This window comes from Centruroides sculpturatus, unplaced genomic scaffold (assembly GCF_000671375.1).
Source record: "Centruroides sculpturatus isolate CEXI.00-Female unplaced genomic scaffold, Cexi_2.0 scaffold46, whole genome shotgun sequence".
NCBI classification, from domain to species: domain Eukaryota; kingdom Metazoa; phylum Arthropoda; class Arachnida; order Scorpiones; family Buthidae; genus Centruroides; species Centruroides sculpturatus.
This window is the reverse complement of record NW_019384418.1, coordinates 603,108-625,585: the sequence shown is the minus strand read 5'-3', so window position 1 is coordinate 625,585 and position 22,478 is coordinate 603,108. Positions and strand designations below refer to the sequence as shown.

Sequence of the window (22,478 nt, the reverse complement as noted above, 5' to 3'; positions counted from 1 at the left end):
GTATAAAAAAAATCAATTCCACTTTGTATTCTACAGATCATCTGCAAATATTTATCTTGATTCTGATGCAGAAACTTACAATTTACCTATATTCAATAATATACAATATTGTACAATACGTGGTAATGTTACTACAGTAGAACCTCGAAAACTCGGCTCTCAATAACCCGGCACTCCAGATAACTCGGCCACACCCTGGCAGGACAAAAAAATCCTTAGTTAATTAATTTTCATTATAGACAGCTTTATAAAAGTATAAAAGCTCTCATAAAGTATTTTTCTGAGGTCTGTCTTATCAGGTAAATTACTGTACACAGTGTATTCATTAATTTTCATTTTCATGTAGTAAAGGCTCTATGCCTTCATAAAGGACGTACTTTTCCTTTGTTTAAGGGTATTTGGGCAGTTTATTCTCTGTTATATTCTCAAGTAAACAATACATACAAGTACAATACAGTATTTTCTGAGGAAACACTCTTACTTATTTTTTTTAACCCCATTCCCGATAACCCGGCATTTTCACAAACTCGACCACCCTTCGGTCCACATTAGGCCGAGTTTTTGAGGTTCTACTGTATTATATTATTAAATGACGCTTCTAGTCCACAACGTAAATTGAGATTAAATTCATTAACCCAATTAAATATGACTATAATAAATTGGAGGGCTTATCACATCAGGAAATGACTGAAACAAAGTATACTAAATTTTTTACAAAGTAGCCTTTAATTACACACAATCAGTATTCTTTCTTCCAGTCATTCTTCAAATCTTCACACATTAAAAAATTCCAAGCTGGGTGAAAGTCTGAAAGGTGAAAGTCTTCACCACTTTTAAACACAGCATATAGCCCCAATTTAGCACCAAACGACTTCCACCTCTTTCATGAACAGAAAAAGTGGCCAGGAGGGCAGAGGTTCAAAACTAATGACGATCTTCAAAACAATGTTAAGGCCCACCTCAAGTCATTGGCAGTAACATTCTATTAAGAGGGGATGGAAAAGCTTGTTCACAGGTATGACAAATGCCTCAATCTTCACAGTGATTATGTCGAAAAGTAACCAGGTTTGTAGCTAACTTTTGGAAATAAATTCATTTTGTTATTTACATTGTCTTTTTTTTTTATGGACCATCGGAGATTGAAAAAAAAAACAGCTTACGTAAATTACAAATGAGATAATCAAACTACAAACTAAAATTTTACTGAACTATTCAAATCAGATGTTAATTGCTAATTCAGTAAAAATGTATTTTAAAAAATTTATTAAATAAAATAAAAACACTAAATTCAAATTCCTCAGTCAAAAGAAATGTTTATATAAATTTCAAGGGTTCTAACTGTTCAAGTTTGTCCAACTTACACCTTGATCATTCTCAGATTAAAATTTGATGGCATACTAAATTTGGTTCTTCTAAATTCAAAGAAATTCCTATGCATAGTAATTTTACCTATAAAAAAAAATATACAAACATACAAGCATGCACATATAAAAATATATATTTAATATAAAAAATTTTAACAATATTAAAATAAAAATAATTGATTAAAACAATTAAAACACAATTCAGATAGGATTGTTTTTGTGCATATTGAAGTGACTGTAAACACAAAACAAGTGAAAAATTTATTATATACTTTAATTTGTGAATACAATATCAACACTCATTAGGTATTATTATTGCAACCTGTAAAATGTAAATTGATTTTATTGTAAAACTTGTAAATGTTTTTGAATCCATAAATTGCTTCTATTTTAACCTATCAAAAAATTTTAATTTTTGTAAAATTAAATGCTTATTGTAAGAACATATTAAATACATTAAGAACACACTTAAAATACACAAAATACTCTTAAAAAACACATTGAACATAGATTTAATTTGGGAAAAAAATGCAAGATTTGTCTGGCAGGTCCTGTGCAGAGTCTCCTCTGCAGATGCTTTGCACAGGACCTGCCAGATACTTATTTGTGAATCATCCTTACTTGCTGCTATTGCTTGGCTGTTAGTATTATCCACTAATATCATACAGTATAGGCCAAAGTTTCCTCTTCAAACTTGACATTCTGGGTTGTAACCTCCTCCATGTGCAGTTCTGGATTTACATAAGAGCATTTGGGGCCAGTGCCCCCACAAAACTGTTTAAACATAATTTTTTTTTTTAACTATATACTTAACTACTGCATATATAACTGACGTAAAGTTAACTTGCAGAAAAAAAAATTTTACATAGGTATTTTTCAATTAAATTAAAATAATTTTACACAATAAAATATATGTATGTTTACAATAAGCTTATTTTTAAATGAAATTTACAACTTCCTACATTTGAAATCTTTGAAATACTTGAAATATTGCGCAATTATTTATACACATTCATGCAAGTTTGATGCGGACAAGACCATTCTAGTGCCGCCTACTCTTAAAGGGGGGCCAACCTTATTTGTTCCCATGGGCCTCTGATTGTTAAATCTGGCACTGTCCATGTGCATGATATAGTATCTCTTTCTCTCTGGTAACAGTGACTGCAGTTAACATCTATCTTATAAAAATCTAGCACAGGGATGTCCAACCCACGGCCCGAATGCGGCCCAAGGCAAGTTCCAATGTGGCCCAATAAACGTATAAACAAAACCAAAAAATTTTTTTATTTTATTTATTTCAACAAAAGAAACTAAAAAATAGAAGTTTCACAAAGCCATAAACCTTCATATATTTTTTATTTTTGAGTGGAAAGGAAATGTTTTCAAATACTCAGAAATGTGTGAATGAGGAAGGAATACTATATAAAGCTAAAGTTGAGACTCAAAGAATTATAGACCCAAATTCGGGAAAAGGAGAGAAAGGCCAAAAGATAAAAAGTAGTGAGAAAGGTTAAATAGGCTTTCTGTTATGCAAATATGGACCCTTAATTTTCCAACCTTTATCTCACTCCTTTATCTTTTGTTTTTTCTCTCCTTTCCCTGAATTTGGGTCTATAATCCTTTGAGTCCCAACTCCAGTTTTATTTAGTACAGTGGAACCCCGGTTAACGAAAGTAATCCGTTCCACGAGTCCGTTCGTTAACCGAATTGTTCATAAACCGAAGCAATTTTTCCCATAGAAATTAATGCAAATACAATTAATCCGTTCTAGCCGTCAGTATTTTTGTAATTTTATTTGTAAAATGGGTTTTCTTTAATGAAAATATAGGAAAACGTGCTCATAAACAGTCAATCTAGGTTAAATTTTCGGAAAAGAGGAAAGATTTGACGGGTATAAAAATATCACATACGATCGTTAAAGTTCTAAAATGACAGATAGCGAAATAGATTATGAGCGAAAGGCTTATAGGCTTATTAACAATCTCTGATCAGAGTTGATGAACAGGTGTCAAATAAACGCCTCGGAACAAACCTTTCTCGTGACCTGATCTGGTTTCAGTTTTCTCCTGGAGACAAAGAAGAAAACAATCGGGAAGCGAGGAATGGGACGCAGGACAAATCGTAAGATGAAATTCAAGAAAGAAATACTATAAAAACCCGAATCTCAAGGTCAAAACGCAGTTTTCCTAAAAATTCTATGGCGATTAATCTGTGTCGTCTTCATCTGGATTAAGCCTGAAGTCGTGCCTGCTAAAATTTGTGTTGTGTCGCGCGGACCGCTCCAGTTGTTGCAGCTCTGTCACCTACCATCGCTTCTGTGACCAAGCGAATTCATCTCGTCCGCTCTGGGGCTACGACTGATCAGCTTGCACTATCGTAGGACCAGCGATACGCCACTCCTCAGTGCCGAGAGAAAATACTGTAGATAAGCCATTTCCAACTACCTCAAATATGTAAGCATCTTCCCGTTCTAATAAACGATTTTCACTGTAAAATACTTGTCATCTTTGTCTCCTCCGCCACCACCAACGTACGAATGGACCCTAGACCATCACCGACACACGATTAACTGATTTTCCCTAAAAGTCGGCAAGCTTACAAATTTGACACAAAAAGCCGTTAAGTTCGTTATCCGAATTTTGTTCGTTATCCGAGACAAAATTTTTGCAAAATAAAAGTTCGTTAACCGATTTGGTCGTTAACCAGGACGTTCGTTAACCGGGGTTCCACTGTATTCCTTCCAGCGTTGCATGATTTGGCTACTTTGCACCAAAGTTGGGTTCCCTTTTTTTAGTTTGGCGTAAAATATATCATTTGGCGCTTAGGCTAATTTTTTGGGCTACATATTATTTATAAATATATTAGTCAATTAAAAATGCACTTTAAAATGGTGTTTTGTCATTTTTTATTAATTAGAGACCCAAATAAAACAAAATATTTGTTATTTATAAATATATTAGTCAATTAAAAATGCACTTTAAAATGGTGTTTTGTCATTTTTTATTAATTAGAGACCCAAATAAAACAAAATATTTATGTTTTTCAAATAAATTTTTGTTTGTCTTCTTTATAATAAATGAATTTATCTATTTCAAAGTAAAAATTGAAAGTGTCTGTAAAAGTAATTTTTAAAAATATCCTTTTTCATGATAAANAAATATTTGTGTTTTTCAAATAAATTTTTGTTTGTCTTCTTTATAATAAATGAATTTATCTATTTCAAAGTAAAAATTGAAAGTGTCTGTAAAAGTAATTTTTAAAAATATCCTTTTTCATGATAAAGATTTAATACTTATTACTATAATCTAGACATAATCTGACAGGTTTCATCAAATTGGCAAGATTTGTTTATCTCACTCATTAATAAAGACTTCCAACACAATATAAACATTCTACCCCATATCTGCATACAGATTACCTATTTAGTGCTAATTGCACAGCATTATACAAAGTGTAGCACCATTATCATGAATTTCTCTATAAAACAGTTAAACCTTTAGATTCTTATAATTCATTTTTTATTTATAAGAAAATATTTTTACTTAAAGAGTAAAATGTTAATTTACTTGTAATTGTAAAACACTTTATAATAATATACAGGGTGTCCACCTTGAACCTGACACATTTGAAACTGTTGTAAAAAATCTACCACTCAGGAAGGATGTAAAGTAATGCACATTTTATGATGAAAAACTCAAAAAGTTTTATTAAAAAAATCAGTGAACCTCTACATGAGCTTCTTTTCTTGCATGTAGAACATCGAGTCTATACTCCATTTCCTGCCAGGTTCTTTCAAGCATTTCTGGTGTGACAGCAGCAACAGCATCGTAAATGCACAAACAAAAATGTTGAAGGTCACAAATTTTAACACCAGTGTAAACCTTGTCCTTGACAAATCCCCAAAAGAAAAATTCTAAGGGCATAATATCTGGCAATCAAGGAGGCCACGGTATCGGTCCTCCGCGCCCAATCCAACAATCAGAAAACTGTGTGTCAAGGAAATGTCAAACATGCAGACTCCAATGTGGAGGGGCATCGTCTTGCTGGAAAATTAAATCTGTTAAATAATGGAATTCGTTTCAGCTTACCACCATATAGCTTGTGCCCGTTCTTGTGGAGAAGCCATTTTGCATTTGACCACTGCCACGCCACCTAAAGTCACTTTGGCGGGTTTTCAAAATTACCTATATAACTTTCACAGTTTCTCCACCTAATGGAATGCATGACATCTGATTACTGCCTTGCACTTTGATATGACAGTCGAAACAAATGGGTCAGGTTCATGATGGACACCCTGTATATCTACAGATATAAAACTAACAAATCTGACAGAATGATTTAACATGAAAGTGTATAAAACTAGACACAATCATTAAGATAAACATACATTACATTTTTTGATTCTTATCAACATTTATTGAGGAGAACACACATTTTCAGTTCCACATTAAGTCATCTTCAATTTAAAATTTTAAAAAAATGTTAAAACAATTAAAAAACTTCTTATTAAATTTTTTTATTTTGGCATGTGCATCATGAATTTATCTTTTGTTTACTTTTTTGTCTGTTTTAGACCCTGTACACACTAGGCGTTTTTCAACGCGCGTTAAACGCGCGCTTGGCGTTTGAGTGTGTACGGCTACATAGAACTCTTGGTTCTTTAAAACGCGCGTTAAACGCGCGCTTGGCGTTTCAGTGTGTACGGCTACATAGAACTCTTGGTTCTTTAAAACGCGCGTTAAACGCGCGCTTGGCGTTTCAGTGTGTACGGCTACATAGAACTCTTGGTTCTTTAAAACGCGCGTTAAACGCGCGCTTGGCGTTTCAGTGTGTACGGCTACATAGAACTCTTGGTTCTTTAAAACGCGCGTTTAAAAGCGCGCGTTTAACGCGCGTTGAAAAACGCCTAGTGTGTACAGGGTCTTAAATTATTCATTTATTACAGTTCTTTGATTACTTTCAGAAATTATCAACATTCCCAAATTGATTTTAAATTGTTTTAAAACTTTTTCAGTCCAATTTTGTGTACAAACTGAATATAGCTCAGTACAAAGCTGAAAATCATTGGTTAGTGATAAAAACCTCATATCTGCATTTCCTAACATTTTATGAGAGAACTAAAAAGACATGGTTTCAAGGGAGCAAAATTTTGAATAGTAGATTCCAAGTTTCTGACAATGTCAGAGACAGTGAGCTGAAAACCACTTGAGGTTTTGACAATACAGTATATAGAAATTGACTTTACAACACATTAACGTAATAATGTAGTTTTGATTAATTATTTGAGATACCAGGTTTTGATTGCAATTGACAAAATGTTCCTTAATTAATACATCTCTGTTGATTAACAGCATCTAGCAGTTTAAATAAAATTGTAACATATAAATATGTATTTAAAATCTCTCCTGCATAATATCAACATGGAAATTCAACAATATTTTTGAGAGAAGCTGGGGAGTTAAAGAGTAAAAACTCAACCCTTTAATCAGTATCAGCCTGGTGATACTGATATATACAGCTAAATACTTATATGATCAATCATGCGGTTCTAGGGATACTGTTTCCACGTTAATATCTACTTCTAAGAGTGAGAGTTTACAAGTGGAAGTACAATTCTAAGTATGATATCTCGTGAAGATAACTCGATGTTTCTGGATTCTATTCATACGACATCAGCAAGATGATCGTGGATATAGTTGAGTATTGGTGGTCCATAGAGCGTCATGGAGCTGGCAGGTAGAGCTTCTTCTATACTGGAGTCTGCCCCGATGATTGAATTCGAGCCATTTTTATTCTCCCTGAGCATGGGAGTCAGTCAAATGATTTTGATTTACAGTGGTCTAAGGTCAGGATTTGTCATTTCATTGGCTGGAGCAGGCCAGATTGTTGATACTTTCTTGCCAGGTGTTCTGACTCTTTTTACCATATAAGGCAACCAATTTAAAGTTCTTAGATGTCACCATTGAGGTATTGAGACTCTTCTTACCTCATAATTTAACCGATTTTGATGTTTCTACCTATTAATAACCATATGTTTAGCTTTAATATCAACAGTTATCCAAAACATCATAAAAATTGTCAATTTGTATGGTTATTTGATCGTCTTTTAATCTATCGGTCAGATGCCACCGGGAAGACCAGGTGGTGGAAAAGAGAGTGGGGTTTTCCATTTCACAAATTTAACTGCATAGCAATTTAATTAATTAATTAATCATGCTCAGGATCTCACATTTTTATAACAATCAGTATAAAACCAAATGTCAGCTATAAAAAATAAGTAAGGATGACATTTTAATAAGAATAAAATCAAATCTTTGCATTAAGATTTTTTTACTTTAAAAACAATTTAGAATCAATTACAACAATATGACAGTTAAACATATTTAAAATTTATTTGATTATTATAATACAGTAGAGCCTCGAAAACTCAGCACTCGATAACCCGGCACTCCAGATAACTCAGCCACACCCTGGCAGGGCAAAAAAATCCTTAGTTAATTAATTTTCATTATAGACAGCTTTATGCCTCAAAGTATTTTTCTGAGGTCTGTCTTATCAGATAAATTACTGTACACAGTGCATTCATTAATTTTCATTTTCATGTAGTAAAGGCTCTATGCCTTCATAAAGGACGTACTTTTCCTTTGTTTAAGGGTATTTGGGCAGTTTATTCTCTGTTGTATTCTCAAGCAAACAATACATACAAGTACAGTACAATATTTTCTGAGGAAACACGCATACTTATCCTTTTTTAACCCCATTCCCGATAACCTGGCATTTTCACAAACTCGGCCACCCTTTGGTCCACATTAGGCCGAGTTTTCAAGGCTCTGCTGTATTACAAATTTTAATTTAATATTTTTTATCACTATCCACATCAAAAATTGGTTAAGAGTTCTGATATTAAAATCATATGTTATAATTCAGATCAGAGTATTAACTAGATTTACTAAACAAGAACATACATTTGGCATTTGATTTAATATTCATTTTTAATACTAAAATAAATAATCTAAATATAAATTAATAAAATCTAATCAAAACAATTTTCTTTCTTATATTTTTAGTCTTATTTCTTTTGCATATATTTAGTGTAAAATGTTTGATTCTGATATACGATGTAAAACATTTCAGCATATTTCTAATATTTATGTTTGTTAAATAAATTTTATTTGATAATAAATGAACATTGAATATCTTAAAAATCCTTATTAACTTCCCATTATTTTAAATGTTTCATATATTAAATATTTTAACATTTATATTGACACTTGGCAAATATATTACTGTAATTCATTTATAACTCAATAATAATCATTTTTTTATGACATAACATTAATTACTATTTGATTCTAATTAATATGAAATTAATACTAAATATAGCTCTAAAATTTTGTAATAAACTTATTACATTCTCAAGTAAATTTTTTAATTAAATATATTTGCATCAGACCTTGTCAGTTGACTTGACAGTACATAGTGATTTTGAAAACAATTTGAAAAGTACTTTTACAATGTTGCAATAAATTATCAGCTACAATCAACATTAAAAATAATTAACTGCTTTCAGAATTTTATGGCCATAAATAAAACTTCATTAGAACTTGTTATGAAGCTATTGCTGTCTAGGTAAGTAGTATATATAATGTTACTTCTAGCCATAATCATGCGAGAGATGATTTTTTATTTAAGAAAAAGCTAAATTTTTGAATTCTTTGCTTGTTTTGAGCGTTTGTAACACTCTGTTTTTTCGAGAAGCACACCGGTAATAGGCTCCCCGGTACGTTTGTTGTTTAGGATAAAAAATGTTATGAGAGATGTATATTTTGAAGTTTTATGTGATTTTGGGGTAAAAAGTTTAAAATTTGATGATTTTTGGTTAAAAATGTTGCCACCACATGATGCCAGTGAGAAATGCTGTCATATTTTTAGAGTAAGAAAGTTGTAAATGTCAAAAACTAAAATAAAATAGAAAAAAAACACTCAAAACAAGCAAAGAATTCAAAATCTAGCATTTTTTATAATAAAAAATCATCTCCCACACACTTACAGCTAGTAAACATTATAGAAGTAACATTATATATACTACTTAGGTATCTGCTACATTTGAAAATTATCACATGTTTTAAAGATAAATTGCACATCTAAATTTCTAAACATTAAATAGTTTTAATTCTTGAATAAATTTTGAAAAAGACTACTTTTTANAAATATATTTGCATCAGACCTTGTCAGTTGACTTGACAGTACATAGTGATTTTGAAAACAATTTGAAAAGTACTTTTACAATGTTGCAATAAATTATCAGCTACAATCAACATTAAAAATAATTAACTGCTTTCAGAATTTTATGGCCATAAATAAAACTTCATTAGAACTTGTTATGAAGCTATTGCTGTCTAGGTAAGTAGTATATATAATGTTACTTCTAGCCATAATCATGCGAGAGATGATTTTTTATTTAAGAAAAAGCTAAATTTTTGAATTCTTTGCTTGTTTTGAGCGTTTGTAACACTCTGTTTTTTCGAGAAGCACACCGGTAATAGGCTCCCCGGTACGTTTGTTGTTTAGGATAAAAAATGTTATGAGAGATGTATATTTTGAAGTTTTATGTGATTTTGGGGTAAAAAGTTTAAAATTTGATGATTTTTGGTTAAAAATGTTGCCCCCACATGATGCCAGTGAGAAATGCTGTCATATTTTTAGAGTAAGAAAGTTGTAAATGTCAAAAACTAAAATAAAATAGAAAAAAAACACTCAAAACAAGCAAAGAATTCAAAATCTAGCATTTTTTATAATAAAAAATCATCTCCCACACAATTACAGCTAGTAAACATTATAGAAGTAACATTATATATACTACTTAGGTATCTGATACATTTGAAAATTATCGCATGTTTTAAAGATAAATTGCACATCTAAATTTCTAAACATTAAATAGTTTTAATTCTTGAATAAATTTTGAAAAAAGACTACTTTTTATATTTAAATAAAACTAGAATTTTATTCCTATGTTTAATTACAATTAATAAAAATAAAAATTCTCAGAAATGAATGGATAACCAATGCATAATTATTTCTCATTGACAAAATATTGATAACTTATATAAGCTACATTATAAACTGTGTAAAACAATCATATTTTAGAGATATTAATTTACTTTAAATAAACAGATTATTATTATTAAAAATATTTGTTAGAATGTTATAATTCAATGTTAATTAATTATTAATAAATTCAAAAGTATGACTATTTATAATTATAATACTACCTAGCAATCTACATTATTTTTATATGGTAATTTTTATTTCGAGTGAAATACGAATCCAAAACAAAGAAAACGAACAAATTATTATATCAGAAGCTCAGTTAAGTAAAGTCCTGAACAGGCAATTGGAACGTCATATTATATATTTTGAAAATTCGAAAGTACTGTTTATACCTTATCCAATCGAGACCATCAGACAATTTGTTACGTATGTAAAGACGGACGATCCTGGATTGTTTTCTTTTACACACGCTTTCAATCTGTATCATCTGAGTTTAAGATACGAGTTAGAGAATTTAAGAAGGAAATGCAGATCATTTATCATTCGGAAAATAAATCTTAATACCGTCTGTTCAATTCACGATTTTGCACGTGGAATCGGTGATCTGGTCATAACTTATTATTGCTGGATAGCTGGATTGCTGGATTTTTATAAATTCAGTAGTCATTTTGTGTTATCATATTTGTTTAAATGTTGAAAAAATGAATTATTGCTTTAAACTTGATTATAATAAATCATCTAAAACAAAATTTTTTTCTTTGGTTAAACTTTTTCACTTTCATTAAGAAGTCTTTTTTTTTTAAATAAGATGTAAAAAGCACTATAGTAAACTAATTCCTAAATAACTTATATCTAAAACGTTTTATAGGCAAGTATAATAGCATTTTGCTCATTTTAATTTGATTCATTGATTTTTTTAATTTTTAATTCATTAATGTTTTTGTTTTATTTCATTTAACATAAATTAACTACAAGCTAAAAAAATAATGATTAAAACTCAGATTTTGCCAAATGAAGAATTCAAATTATCAAATATAGTTCAATCAAAAGTCTTTCATAACTACAATGACTGAAATTATGAACCCATTTATGCAAAAATACACTTACTAAATGTTAAGGATAGTGAAGTCACTGACTCTAAATATACATGAAAATAGACTTAGAAGATAAAACCAATTAAGATCAAATTTCCCCTAAGAATGCCGTAAGTTAAAATTATCTTTGTGCACTCAGGAGAGAATCGGTAAAGCAAAAATTTATTGTAAATTGTCATAAGAGTATGAAACAATACTTTTATCTAAAACAATGTCACTATGATTAGATTGCAATGTTCTGAAAAGGGCAGGCATCATTATATATAATGAGTAATTAGGTTGACCAGACAATGACCAACAATAACATTAGGCATGACTTCAAAATGATTATCTGTCATTTCATTAACTGAGATTACCAAAGTTCATGTAACTTTGCATTAAAAATATACATAGAAATAACAGAAAATCCATATATGATTTTTTAGAAACAAATATTGCAGAAACATTTTGATTATATTAATAAAAGCCCTAATTTTTTTGAAACAACATATTTAAGATAATTATTTCATTTAACTTCAACAAATTTATATCATCTCAAACATTAATGCATAAAAAATAAGATTTTTATGAATAAATAGATTAATTTTTCATTATGAATCAGTTTACTTATATTTCATCAGAATCAGAGCCACAAGTTTCCTATACTTAAGAGAAATGAAACTTTCTATATTACAAAAATCCTCAGCATGATGATTTATCCTGAACTAAAACATTTTAAAACATTTTTCAGCTTACTTTTTTATCTTTACAAAACAATATATTTCAAAATCCTTCATATACTGATATTATTATATATATATTAACAGAATTCTTTTAAATATAAATAAAATGAGTTCAATAAATCCACCTATCATTTCTGAACATTCTAGAATAATCTAGATTTTATGTAGAATATTTTAAATTTTTATCATCTAGAATAAAATATTCTAGAGCAGTGATTCTTAATCTGGATACATGCACTTTTGAAGGTGCAAGACTTTGCATTATAAATTAATTGTATATTTTTTTAAACATCTCGTGAAAAGTTAGAAGTATGAAATAATCTACTAATCTTAATCTTTGATGTTATTTTTTTCATCAAACAATGCCAAGCTCATCTGCTAGTTTCATTATAAACTTTTAATTAACATTTGTTAAAAAAATTGTCATTACTTACCTAACTAGAGTCTTAATATCCCGTATTAGTTTTATATAATTTTTTTATAGAATAAGGATGAACCAGAAACTGTAGCTACTCATCTGAATTAATTAATACATATTTAACAGTGGGTAAAGTTTAAATAATGCTAAGCACTTTGACCCAGTTAACAAGGCCATCTTCAGGCATCACTTTCCACTTTCAACTGTCTATGCCTGAAGATGTCCATTAATTGGGTGAAATGTCAGCATTATTTAAACTTCACCCACTGTTAAAGATGCATTGATTAGTTCAGCTATTTTTATAAATTCAGTAGTCATTTTGTGTTATCATATTTGTTTAAATGTTGAAAAAATGAATTATTGCTTTAAATTTGATTATAATAAATCACCTAAAACAAAATTTTTTTCTTTGGTTAAACTTTTTCACTTTCATTAAGAAGTCTTTTTTTTTTAAATAAGATGTAAAAAACAATATCAAATTTAATCTAGAATTATGTTTTTTTTTTTTTTTTTTTTAAGTCTGTTTCCTAGACCTAAATTTTTTCATACTGATAAATATGCATAGATAAATTTTCTTAATCATTGAAGCTCTACCTAAAGTTATGCTAAAATACACATGAGAAAATGGAAAACTAGCTCCTTAAATAAAAAAAACTTCACAATTTTAATGTAATATGGTTTACAGAGTTATAATAAACATCTGAAAAGGGCCATACACATGGCCAAAACATGTAATGTAAATAGTAGATGAAATAAAATTCCATTCCAATAAAACCTTGAAAGTCTATGATTTATGGAAAACAGGAAACCATGCCTTTGTATTCCTCAACAGCTCAAATCACAAAAAACAAGCTTAAATTTTTTTTCAGAATTTCAAGTATATATTTTAAAAATTCAAGAAAGTGCAGACAATGTAAAAGTTTAAGAATGACTTCTTTAGAGTAACTAGATGCTTTAAATTCTGATATTCTAAAAACTTCATATCAACAAAGCAATATCAAAATCAAAAGAAACTTCTAGTATAAGTATTTCTGCTTATCACTAGCAATGAACACACACAAATTCTTCAAAAATACATCAACTCCCAAATAAATCTAATAAAATAATGTTATAAATGGAAATAATCACATTCTAATTCTTACTCAACAATATCACACATTTTAATCATCTAAGAAGAAATAATCTTTTAAGAGACATCCAAAATTAGAGACACTATAGCTCAGCGATTCCCAAACTTTTTCAAACCATCACTTTCTTAGTTCCATAGACGTATACCAAATTTCCCCTAACCCATTTTCCCTTGAGTGAGGCTTGGAAATATTCTTAGGCTACATCCTACATGGCAGCATCCAGCAAATGCACTTCCAAGCAGAGCAGACAAACTAGTTCAAGCAAATATGCGCGTCTGGAGTAACTGAGTTTAGCGACCACCAGATGATGCTTCTACACACACGTGCAGGAAGCAGCTACTACCAAGCCAGTTTGATCGTCGCTTCTACTGCTCGTGCTTCCAATAAAGAAAATGGCTGATTTTGTAGATGAATGAAAACAGAATGACAAATAAATTGTGTATATATGTTGTATGTACTTTAATTAATAATCTTTTACATAATTTAATAATTTTTGATTTTATAAATATAATGTTTTAAAAATAAAACTTTTTTTAACTTTATTATTCTATAAAGATTCTTTATATTCGTTGTGTATCTAGTTAGTTATAACAATTACCTGTCAAATTTACCGTTTTAATGCTTGTTATATTTTCCATAGCAAGCATTCAACAAAGTTGTCTCACTGCCATTTTGTAAACAACACGCATCCACTCTGGACAGAAGTCGCTCGCAAGTTGGATGTGCGTACAAATTCGAGCTTGAGGTCGTTGGATGCTGCCACGTAGGACGTAGCCTTAGAAAAACTATTCTACAAACCTCACAATAATATATGGAGAATTATCATATATTATTCTCCACATCTGAAAACCACTAAACAATGTTTTATCTTACCCGTTTTAACAGAGGAAAGGAAAGAGTTTCAGCGATCCCAACCCTTGCCTATGGTCACCATTCAGGACATTGCATCTATCACCACCCACTGCCCACGTGCTTTTACTCCTAGATTTACCTCTGTCCACAGGATGGTAGCACCAACTTGGAAACTACTCTTTAGCTCATCATTACATTAAGTTCATTTTAGGAATTATTAACTGATTTTAATTAAAAAGACAAAATATTCACATATAATTTTCAATTGGTACAGCTAGTTCAGGGGTGGCCAACAGTTTTTGCCCCCGGGCCAAATTGGAAAGAGAACTTTTTTCATGGGCCAAACCAGAGGCTGCCCTAGAAAGATTTTGAGATGGTGTGAGATCTCATTGTGGTGTCACCCCATAGAGACTAAATTGTACATAAAGATTACAGATACATTTTTCACATTATCATACTTTATCAACATTCTACACTGTACTTAAGAGATTTGTAATGGAGGGTTAACTCTAAACACACAGTGAGTTCTTTGACCTTTTTTTTTTTTTCTTTTATGCACTAGAACTTTTCACCAATCCATTCTGACTTGAGTAGCTAATATTGAAAGATTAATCACAGGCCATATAAATCCATTACACGGGCCGTATGTTGGCCATGCCTGATCTAGTTTAACAAAAACAGTTTACTTTTTTATTAGTTAGTTATTTATTTATTTATTAGCCATCATTACGCTAAAACAACAAGTTTTTAAATTGCTTTACAATGCTTTAAAAAAAAAAACCAGAAAATTTTAAAAATTATTTACTATTGAATTTAAGTGGCATTTTTATGAGTAATACTTAATCAACCACCCAAAAAACATATGTTATTTTTAGTTATTCACCCAAGTGTTATAATCTTAAGATAAAACTACATTAGGCACTTATTTTCAAATTCCAAAGAATTCTATTTATATTGATTTTTCCTCAATTACACTTATTCTTCATCCAAAATTGGCATTCTTCCAAAAAACTCTGTCAACAATAAAACCTTTTATAGGAAGTTCATTGAAATCAGTTCATTTTACATTCAACCTATTAGCAACTTATCAATTGGCAGATTATGGCAATAAACACCTGCTAATATAAATATTAATGAATCATCCCTTCAAAATTGATAATTAAAACACATGAGCAGATAAATATAGATTGAAAGAATATTTTAACAGCAACAAATACTGATCAGAAACTTACAATTATTTTTAAAAAATCAATAATTATAAAGAATTTTATGAGAAAAATTACTCTAAACATGAAAAATATTCCAAAAATGCTAAATCAATTAAGTCACATATAGTTTCATGTCATGCTATTATTATTCTTATTTAAAATAAGTTATAATAGGTGAGAAAACCTACCACAGATGTTTTTCTGATTATTTTACGCTTTTACACATATCATATTCCTTTAGTTATTTGCTGAAAGAGAATTTTTATTTTTTTTAAGACTCGGTAATCCAATAACACCAAACGACAAAACCGGTATTAATGAGGACGACTAAAACCCTCTATTGGTTAAAATCGAAATTACAATTATTTTAAATATTTATTATTGTATTTTTTTTTTTCGTTTTTTTTATCTTAAAAATTAAAATTCAAGGCATTAAAATAATTAAAAATTTATTAAAAAATAATTTATAAAATAAAGTTTTGACCAATTAAAATCTTTAAGATAATGTATTTAAAACAAGAAAATTTATTTCGATTTAATTTCTTTGTTAATGTCATTATAGAAATNCGTCGCAAACATTTCATGCGTCAGTCTATCTCGTAATATTGGGTGCACCCAAAATTCTCTTTGCCTCCGCCGTCGTCTTTTATAGCGACGATAGAGGAGCCACACACAAGCAATCACTTCCACATCCATTTCCAAACCGAGCCAGTGCGCATGCTCCGCTAAACGCTCGTCGAACGCCGAGCTAACGCGCGTTGAAAAACGCCTAGTGTGTACAGGGCCTAAGTGCCCACAGGGTGGAAAGAGTATTAAAATAAAACCAATGGCGCAAGGGCCTCGTGAGCCTTGCTACCACAAAATAAATTCGAAGTAATACAGTAAAATAATTATAAGTCCATAATTTAACATAACTGTTTACAGATAACGAACGTATATACGATAAATTTTATCCACGAAGCTTTCGTTCCAATCTCGCTAACGCGTTTGGAAGAATAATGGCAATTTAAGGTCACGTGATCACAAACTGTCAATAGAAAAGCGTTCGTTATATGGTCACTCATGTTATAGACTCTTTATTTGAGCCTATAGTGGCTAGATATATACCTAACCACTATATTCCGTCCTAGAGAGCACAAGCTTCTAGCTGCTGAAACACATTGGCATTTTTTGCCGTTTTTTAGAACCTACTAGACACTCCCAAAACCTCCCTAAACACGAGGATCGCCACCTTTCGACCGCCACTTCCGGGGAGCGCCATGGGGAGTTGCACCTTGCTTGTTCTCTATCTGCTAAGCCTATTGCGTGTCTAACAGGCAGCAAGCCGTATTCTAACCACACTTCCATCGGCAAAGACCAAAGAAAAGCCCGATTATTACCGCTAATTCGGCAACGCTTTCTCCGCCGCCACTCTATACCGAGCGCGCTTCTATTTCGTTATCTCTATCACAATCTAACTAACGACGGAAAGAAAACAGATCCTGCTCCCATCTAAACCGAGCACGCTTCTATTTCGCTATCTCTAACTGACGATGGAAAAGGCCAACAAAACAGATTCTACACTCACCTTCGGCAGAGTCTTCTCCTTTCGCTACCTGACGACGCCTAGCCCGTTTCCGATCTTATTTAGGCGAGAACGGGGTAAGGCCGTCGGTCACCTTCCTCCTCCTCGGCTATGTCCAGGAGGTCGACGAAGACGGGATCGCCCGATGTTGTTCGAACAATCGCTTATAATCCAGTTTTCGCGTACAAGTATCCTTCGGTAACGCGCACCATATGTATATACAGTATATACATATATATACACACACACACACAGAGCTTCGCTGTTCGCTGGGCGTTCGTCTTTCCCGTCGTTTCTCTTCGTCGCCCTCGTGCACTGGTACAGTACATCACCAAAACATACGTATATAGACGATCTAGACGTGTCGGCGAAGACAGAAACGTCGGTCGATCGTCACATGTACTGTACACCTTCAACGACAAACATTCTGTTGCCACTAATAACAGAAGTTCGCGTGAAAAATCACGATCCTTTCCAAATGCTGCAGGCATTCGATTCGAAGACCGACTTCAACTTATGTTTTGTGGAAGCATCAGCAACTGTTCCGAATCCATATTCGTCGAAGTTAGGCATCCATTCCATACGAACCGCATGATTTGTTTCTTTTCTAAGAAAAGATTGTTTACTTCACTCATTTTCCACCTTATATTTTCTAAACTACCAATTAAACTTCAACTTCCGGGTCGAGAACAGTGGCAATCCGGAAATCTTGACGCACAGGAAAGCTATGCAAATGCAAAGGCAAGCTATGCAAATGCAAAGGCAATCTCTACATAAAAATTTCTCCTTGCATTAACACTCAAAGCTGCAAAGAATGCTTTTCAAAGATCAGATGAAGACAGAACGTGTCACCAAACTTAAAGTTTTAAATGTTCTGGATATTCTTTAAAACAATGCAATACTTGAAAGTAACTATATTCCGACTTCATTAATTGTGATAATGGAGACGACGAAAGCGAAATCGAGATTACTGTACATTGCAATGTGATTACAAATGGACAATTTAACAATTCCGAAACAATGTCATTTTACTTCTTTGAAGAAGTAACTAAGTCTTTTTAAAAAAAATCAATTTTTCAAAAATATTTCCTCAAAATTGATGAAACTTTATGGGTTAATTGTACAGAAATAACCACCGTTTTTTTTGCCTGGACCGCATTTAATCAGAGACAAAGCTTTTATTTTGCTGGTTATTTCTGTACAATTAACCCATAAAGTTTCATCAATTTTGAGGAAATATTTTTGAAAAATTGATTTTTTAAAAGGAATATAAAGAAAACCGCACCATGGATATATACATATCTATTACTTATAGTAACTAAGTCTTTTGATAACATACAAAGTAGTGTGGAGAAAGTAAACGAATTGGACAATTGTCACGAACCAATATCGAATGAGATCGAAATAAGCTGCAACAAGCGTTCTCATCTCATTCCGGAATTTTAACATCTGCATTTGATTGTTGAAAACCATTGCTCTATGCAATATTAATGCAAGGAAAAGTTTTAATGTAGACATTGCCTTTTCCTTCGTACTTCCATTACAGCTTTCCTGCTTCTACTCATCACAAGTGTGTAATAAGCAATCCTTTTGTTCGTTACGTACACAGATAGGTTTGGTTTTCCTGAGATATGTAATCTCGGGCAAAGCACAAACTCATTCCTTAATACCATAAAATTCGGTTAATGCCCAGATACGTGGACCGTCATGGCGGCACTTCCTGTTTTCCGACTGCCAGCCTCGACACCGGAGCGGTTTGCAGACGACATGTCACGTGACGACGCGAGCGCCTGCGCGTGTTCTGCTAGTGCGGTCGTTTCGAATTTTCGACGTGTTGGTTATTTTGTTTTGTGTTTTTTGGCGTTGCGTTCAACTTTTTCGCAGAGATGGAGGATTTAGACATTGTGACGTCGACGGATTTATTTCGTCGTTTGGATTCTGAATATCCCGAGTTGGGTATCGACGGTAGGATACTTTCCGATATAAAATTCGCGATTAAGATTGGTTTGCAACCGGTAGAGGCGAAGTGTGACAAGTGCAACGGCGGCGTTCGTAAAATAACTTACAGAAAAGACACCGGTTCGGTTTATTTCCGATGTTGCAAGTGCAAGGTTAATACTTCGGCGTTCAAAGGCACTTTCAAGGAAAAATGCAGCAAGATGTCATGGCGGACGATATTCACTTTCCTCTGGCATCTCATTTGCATAGATGGCTCGTTGAATTCGTCGAGTTTGGCCGTCGCGGTGAGTCGCACTACCGATGTCGACTGGGCTAATTTCGTTCGGCACGCGATGATGATCCCTCTTTTTAATTTGACGAGTTTGAAAATTGGCGGCCCCGGAAAGACCGTCGAAATAGACGAGACGGTCGTAAGCAAGCGTGAATACGAAAGAGGGAGAAAACTGAAAAGGGACAAAGTGGGTGGTCGGCGGAATCTGCAGAGAAGACAAGAACTGTTTTTTGTGTTTTGTAAACGATCGCTCCGAAGCCAGTTTAAATTGAGTCGTTAGCAATTTCGTACGGTCGGATCTACGATTCATACCGACCAATGGAAGGGATATAACAACATAGGCGAATTAGAAGGAATAGGTATAAAACACGCGACCGTAAATCATCAAAAAATTTTGTGAATCCGCTCGACGGCGTACATACGCAGAACATCGAAAAGCTGTGGGGGATTCTGAAGAACAGAAAAAAATCTGCCTGTTCACTTACGGAGGAACTTCGCGATTCTTATCTCTATGCTTTTATGTACAGAAAGCATATGAAATGGGAAAGTCTCAAGCCGGGCGAACGTTTCGCAATTTTCTGCGGACATTTACGAAAAATGTATCCAGGAGCGGGACGCGAGCCCGAATGGAAAGAGCCAGAAACCGTTCCGGCAGCCCCGGAAGCGACGCCGAAGAAGCGAGCAAGCGGCGCGACGAGCAACAGGAAGAAGCGCGCCAGAGTCGTCGAATGACCGCGGACGAAGGTGAGTAAAAAAAAAAACGTTATTTTGTTATGTTGGTTAAAGTCCAGATACGTAGACTGTCATGGCGCCTCATCGCTGATTCCAGCAAACAAAAGAAAGGAAACAGTGGGGACGCACGTTCTAACCTAACCTAACCTATTCTAATAAATTATCATAATTATTACCAATTATATTATTAGAATAGGTTAGGTTAGAACGTGCGTCCCCATTATTTCCTTTTGTTTGCTGGAATCAGCGATGAGGCGCCATGACAGCCGCTGACGCTGCCGCGTCGTCACGTGACATGTCGTCTGCAAACCGCTCCGGTGTCGAGGCTGGCAGTCGGAAAACAGGAAGTGCCGCCATGACGGTCCACGTATCTGGACATTAACCTAAAATTCAACTGGAATAATCTGAATCGCTTTCCAGTAATTTGAAAACTGTCGCTGAGAAATGTTGCTGCTTAAATTCCAGAATGATATGATACACAACTTGCGAGCTCCCTTTTAATCTCTTCATTCGGCATTGTTTCGTGTCAATTGTCCAATTCGTTTACTTTCTCCACAATACACCTTGCACGTTATGGAAAAACTTTACTATTGGGAAGAAGTAAATGAAGTCCTTTCGGATTTCGAAAATTGTCAATAACGACCATTACCTTTTGCGTTCGCTTCCGTTGCCTCGAATATCACAAATGTTGAATATTTCCTGACTTATACTCCTAACTATTGCGGTAACAAACACCGGCCGAAAATGCCCGAAGGCGACCTGAAGGCTTATGAAATTTCGGGGGGGCGGTGCCGCGGACACGTGACCCGCGGCCGACCGTCCATTGGCCGCGCGACAGGCCCGCTCCCACTTCACGGTCGACGGGGACCGCGTGGCGCGGCGCGGCGCGCTGCATCTGTGCGTCCGAGGGAGGGCCGCCTGAAGGCCCCGTCATGCGCAGTGGCTCCTCGGCCTAGCATGGCTCAAGTATGAGTTTCGAAGTGTTTCTGGCAGAGCGACCTAGCGGGCCGGTGCGGAGAGAAGTGGATTGGCGCCGGCCAGGACCGGGGTTCGAGCCCCGGCTGAGGTAACAGGTGTAATAATAATAGATATTTGTATTTACAAGTAACAGATGGCGACTCTGGAAGGCTGCAGGCGGGAGACTCGGGCCGCCGGCCGCGTGCGAAGGGGCGACGGAGTAGACGGGAGGGAGAGGCGCGCGCTGGGGGCTAAGGAAAGGGGAGAGCACGCTTTTTTTGCAACACTGAGATGGGGAAAACCGAAAAAAAATTCGGCCACGTGACGCCGTCCCGTTTGTGCGCGGAGTCACGTGACCGCATATGACGTAGGCGCATCTTTGGAGGGCTATATCTCGCGAAGGGTCGCCCGTACGGGCATGGTCCTTTTGACTTTTATGCTCCCACAGGGGGCTCTACAATTTGGGGAAGACGAAATTTTGCTACATTTGTCCTAGAATCTTGCCTAAACATTAACTTTATCATGTCTTTTTTTTTTTTTACATTTAAACTCTATTCCAAAAACTTACATCTCCTCCACTTACACTTCCTCTCAACCTATTTCGATCGTTCTCTTTATACGTCACACCATCCCTCTATGAATCTTCTCTATGATTGGTGTATTTCTCTTCCGTTTATTAATTATATTATTTTAAGGCTATTATTAAGGTTATTATTAGGATATTAATTCTATTATTTTGTTTAATTATATTAATATGTTCATATAGTTGTAGCTTATAATTATTTTTTTCTTTTTTCCTTATTTTTACTGAATTTAATACTATTTCACATCCTGTTGAATTACATGATTTGCTACTACTTAATTTGCATAATGCATAATTTCCCCTGTCGCTCGAATATGTTCACTTAATCTTATTTTTAATTTTCTTTTTCTTTCACCAATATGTTTTTTTCCTAGTTACAATTACAATTAAAGGAATACACTACTCCTTTTTCTTCTGTTTTATCATAGTTTTCTTCATTTCTATAATATAGAAGTTTTTTAGTTGTATTTACTTTTTCCGGTACAGTATTAAATTAATTCTACTATTTAATACTTTTTAATTCTTTCAAACAGCTTTGGAATGTACCTTATTTTAACAAAATTTTTCTCCTTA

At 33.4% G+C, this 22,478-nt stretch overlaps 1 protein-coding gene across 6 annotated transcripts in view; it reads right to left on the bottom strand.

Moving 5' to 3' along the window:
- The window catches only part of LOC111619296 (coiled-coil domain-containing protein 102A-like), a 47,583-nt gene extending 31,422 nt beyond the window's left edge, over positions 1-16,161 (bottom strand). For 5 of the 6 annotated variants that reach the window (XM_023360987.1, XM_023360989.1, XM_023360992.1 and 2 more), the window contains exon 1: positions 16,028-16,161. The gene's annotated coding sequence lies outside the window, so the exon portion shown is untranslated. Of the gene's footprint in view, positions 1-1,361; positions 1,450-16,027 lie in introns of all 6 variants that reach the window. The other variant, XM_023360988.1, reaches the window with a different exon arrangement.
- Positions 16,162-22,478: the final 6,317 nt, after the last annotated feature.